This window comes from Globicephala melas, chromosome 4 (genome assembly GCF_963455315.2).
Source record: "Globicephala melas chromosome 4, mGloMel1.2, whole genome shotgun sequence".
NCBI classification, from domain to species: domain Eukaryota; kingdom Metazoa; phylum Chordata; class Mammalia; order Artiodactyla; family Delphinidae; genus Globicephala; species Globicephala melas.
Window position 1 is genome coordinate 22,635,098 of NC_083317.1, and position 5,423 is coordinate 22,640,520.

The window sequence follows — 5,423 nt, forward strand, 5'->3', positions numbered from 1 at the left end:
AGATTATTACTGTGTGATGCTGTAATATATTTAATTCTTCCAAATCTTTTTTCAGAATCTGTAATGTGAAGATATCATCATGTCTCATAGGATTTTACTGAGCATTTAACTTATTAGTGTACAAAAGGTGCTCCTTACATGTTTCTAAAAAGTTTTAGGAAGCTATACATTTCTAGCATATGTCAGTTATGATTTTTGAATTGTGTAGTAATATTAAAAAAAAAGTGTCAAAATATTCTTCATCAGAGAGATATAAACTTCATAAGAAAACATGACCTTGTGATTTTTGTGATTTTTGTATTTATTTGCTGCTGTGTAGCAGGTAAAAGCAAAATCACACTGTTTCACAGTTTAAGTAGATTTCACTGTGGTTTAAGTTCAGAAAAAAAAAAGTGGAAAAGTTAAGAGATTTAAATCATCTGAAAGTGCAAACAAGTATAGGCATAATAACCGAAAACAAAACAAAACAAAAAGTCTGAACAAATGAAAGCAATCTGCAAAACATTTACATTTCAAGTAGACTGTTACCTGACTGTTGTTCTTTTACTCACTAACTTGTAACTGTTCTTTAGAAGTAGTAAATAATGGACTTATCTGGCTGTCCAGTTGTTAAGACTCTACGCTTCCACTGCAGGAGGTGTGGGTTCGATCCCTGATCAGGGAACGAAGTACAGCCAAAAAAAAAAAAAAAATTGAAGTAGTAAATAATGTATAATCATTGCATTTGGTGAATGTATTGTCAAATTTATTGTTCCCTTAAAATATTGGGAATTGATTAAAAATAATCTAGTTAGTTGTTTTAAAGGATATATAATCATAGCAATAATAGAGGTATCTCAAGTGGAAATATGTACTGAATAGCAAGGAAGAAAGTGAAATGCAAAAACTGCACTTCACTGCCAAACTCGTAACAATACAATTTCAATATATCAGTAGCATCCATTATATTAATATAATGTTACTGAGTCAAATTTTATTGAGGTTGCAATTTTGTTTGCAATTAGTGCATTTGTTTGGTCGTGTATGTGACTAAGAAACTTAAACCTTCAAGTTTTTATTCATTGTATTTTGTGGCTATGTAAATAACATTGTATAAAAATATTAACAATAATCTTCAAGATGTTTGGTATACAGACAAATCATTTTCTAATAATTGAAGCAACTACACAATATCATATTTTGTTTTTAGCACCTTGGAAAACTATGTAATGCAAGAATTTTAGGTGTTTATATTTGTTAGTTTTTGTTTAAGTTGGCAAGATTCATCTCTCTGTCAGTAATGTTTTTCTCACCCTGCGTTTCTGGCATAAATTTCATTTCTGTGTCAAGTATTTCCAAACCCACAGGATAAAAAAATCTAGAGTCAAGTAAAATAAAAAAGGAAAAGGAACGATGTGTTCCCCTTTTAGGAATAAAAAATAATATTTATAACATTTATCTCACCTTTTGAATAATTTGGTAGTGGGACAAAGTGATATTGTATAACAATAAGATGTTTATTGCATATTCTGGTTGTAAAAAAAGAGGAAGGACAATGGCCTCCTTTACAATTGTAGTGTGAAATATACATACAATTTAGGAAAAGTGCACATTGACAAGAAGAAAAGAAGATTCTGAGGGAGATAAAAAAAAGATGTTGGAAACAGAAAGGACAGAGAGCAGAGGACGGATCAAGACTTGTTGGGTAAGAAGAAATTAGAGGAGAGAGAGAGGAATATGGGAAGAAGGAAGCAAGGAGGGAACAAAGGGAGGGAAAAGAATCCTCCATTTGTTTATTTTTTTACTGATTCACTCAGTCATGTAACATATGATACACTAGTTTACCAAGAACATATCGAGCTCTGTTTATGTGCCGGCCCTGAGGTAGACACTGGGTATGTACTAGGGAAAAAATTGAACACTTTGCTTAGTCTAGTAGAAGAGATAAACAAATGAACAAGCAAATTTTAATATATCATTAATTTTAATCTCTATCAAAGAAAACAAGGGCACCTACTCTTGTACCTGCTGCTCACTAAACATGTTTGAACCACCAGGTAAGAAAAGAAGGTATAGAAAACTAAGCCTTAGAATTTGTCTAACTTTACTCTGTAATCACACAAGTAGAGCAGTTTATTATTTTCTACACTTATGTCCTGAGTTTTTTGGTTTTGTTTTTTTAGTTCGTTTTCAGTTTGGGTCAGAAACAGATGGATTAATGATTTAACTGGAGATAAAATGTATTTCACATGCTGATATTCCTTTGCATTTTCCTCTGAATCATTCAGATTTCAGTACTGAGCATTATACAAAAGACATAGGATGGCTGCTTTTATTTTAAATGTTAAAATTTATAGTTGAACTACAATTTTAGTTTTTTCTTTGAGAGTGCTAATTCATGCTAACATTTCTGAAAATCATATATGGGATTAGTAATATAATTTTATGGTCATTTTATTATCAAATTAAAGTATTACAATATAGTTTGATCTTTGTGGAAATGTTATCCAGTAAAAAACTTGAGACACACAACAATGTGAGTGTATTTAATGCCACAGAACCATTCATTTCAATGGTTAAAATGGTAAATTTAACCTTATGTATATTCTACCACAATATAAAAAAGAAAAAAAAGACATCCTAAGAAATATATGAAAATATAACAGAGAGGATTGCCCTACAGTTCCTTGATCTTCAGCTTTCCTTCCAAATCTCTTAGTGCTATGGTCCTCAGACTCTATTATTTTTTAAGACACGTTTAAGAATCTTTCTGATCAAACAATGTTTTCTTTGTGTACATGAGCAAACATGCACAATATTTTGAATAATTTCATAGGTTTCATAGACATCCTTTAGTGTATCTTTGAGCCTCAGGAAGGACTTTCCCCTTAGAATAATCTTGGAACCATTTTCAATTCATTGAATCATTAAAGAAACATATCTAATGGAAAACAAAACAGAACATATCATCAAACAAACAAAAAACTATGCCATTCAAAATGAACAACCCATCTTCTTACCCAGTTCAATTTTTTTGAGGAATCAGAACCAAATAAATAAAAGGCATGGATGGATTACTGTGGAAGTAGTGAGGAGGAATTGAGTCAAGACAGGAAGAGACAGAATCTAAAATACGAGCCAGACCATTGAGAATGGAAAGGAGCTTTACAGATAGAAAAGAGATGAAGAAGATTTTGACCACAGGCAAGGTTGTGAGAGGGTCTATGGGGTAGGCGATGAGAACAGGTATTCCCTCTTGAATGGAACATATAGAGATTTAGAGGTTAGGAGAATGGACACAGAAGAGACTGGGAGGGGATTAAACAGCTTTGTATGTATCAGCCTGTGGCATGTGGAACCAGTCATGGAGGCCACCACAAAAAGGGATGGAAATGGACAGGCTGAAAAATGAAGGTTATTGTTCTCAGCATGGAGTTGAATCTCTTACAAATGAGCTCACTGCTGGCAATAGAAATAATGTACTTGGTTTGCTACTGAGCACATCTGCAGGATCACCACTATGGGAAATGTGAATGTGATCCTTCAGTTCCTCTATGGAGTAAAAACTTGTCACTGAGCTTGTTGCTCTGGCTGTATGACATTATGAAGACATAAAATGTGAGAACACATCAGGTATTTGGTTTTATTGGTGACTTATCTAATAATCTACAAGCAATATCCATTTGAAAGCATGTAACTATAGAGCCAGAAATCAGCTATATGATAGTTTTTAAAACATCTTTTAGTTATTTTAGAATTGCAAATTTGGAAAGGCTAAGAATTTAACCAGCATAACTATCTTTTAAATGCTCAAATTTTGATATAATGTATGTTGAGGAATAAAATTTTATGGTTCATAATACAAGCATATTCTCCCTCAACCTCAATTGTATCTTAGGATGTCCTTTATTTAGAGTAAAAATTTTAATAGCAAAACCTTAATGACTCATTCCCATTCATGATCATTTATGGCCATTACAGCATAGGTCACTCACAGCTTCTGTTATTATCAGAACGTTAAAGACCGTCGGGGCTTCTCATTGTTATTTGCTTGACATCCGTTTATTATTTACCACTGAGAACACCACAGATGGCCTAATATCCTTCTGATCCCCTTAAAGAAGAATGATCATTATTTTTATAGGTCCTCCAGGGGTGCCCAATCTGTAAGTAAAGAGCTAGTGGAAAGAGAAATTATATTTGGAGAGAGATTAGCAATTGACCACACCTCACAAAGAAACCGGTGCAGTTAAACAGACTGTAACCATATTCTTTAAACTTTAATCTACCAGGGAAGATGTGGATAAAGATAATGAGTTAAATAAATGTGAAAGCACTCGCAATTGTTCATTATTTGGGAATTTTAGGATACAGATGACAAAAAAGACCTTACTCAAACTTGGTTTATGCCAAAGAATGTGTTGACTTCTATAATTGAAAATTCCAGAGAAAGTGATGGCTTCAAATAATGTAATTAAATTTGTTTTTTCTCCATCACTTGACTCTGTTTCACTGGGTTACTTCCCTTTCAGACAGAAAACTCCATGTGGTTGCAAGATTGCTGCCCAACTCTTGGGATTACATCCACATTTAATAGGAAAGAACACTTACCCTAACATTCCCTGACAAAGTCCAAGTACATCTCTTTGAGTAGGATAGTATCTCAGGCCCAGCCCTGAAGATAGAGCAGTTTTCTCAGTAGTGTGAAAACTGATTGTTCTACTTCTGGCTCAAATATTGCATATGTGCTAAAAGAAGAGAAAAAGGAAAAGAAGCTAGAGTTAGCTAAAGCAACAAATTACCACAACCATAATAAAATACAGTTAAAAAATAACCCTGATGTGATTGACATCAGTAGTGGATAAGGTCGTCAAAGTCAATTAAAGCTAATGCCTTTACAAATCATAAAAACCTATATTTTTTGAAAAAGTAAACCTTACACACAAATCAAAACTACAATGGGGTATCACCTCACACCAGTCAGAATGCCCATGATTAAAAAGTCTACAAATAATAAATACTGGAGAGGGTGTGGAGAAAAAGGAAACCTTCTACACTGTTGTTGGGAATGTAACTTGGTGCAGCCATTATGGAGAATAGTATGGAGGTTCCTTAAAAAAACAAAAATAGAGTTACCATATGATCCTGTTATCCCACTCTGGGCATATATTCAGAGAAAGTCTAATCCTAAAAGATACATACACCACAATGTTCACTGCAGCACTATTTATAATAGCCAAGACATTGAAGGAACTAAATGTCCATCAACAGATGAATAGACAAAAAATGGACTATTAGCCATAAAAAAGAATGAAATAATGCCTTTTGCAGCAACATGGATGGACCTAGAAATGATCATATTAAGTGAAGTAAGTCAGAGAAAAACAAATATCATATGATATCACTTATATGTGGAATCTAAGAAAAATGATACAAATGAACTT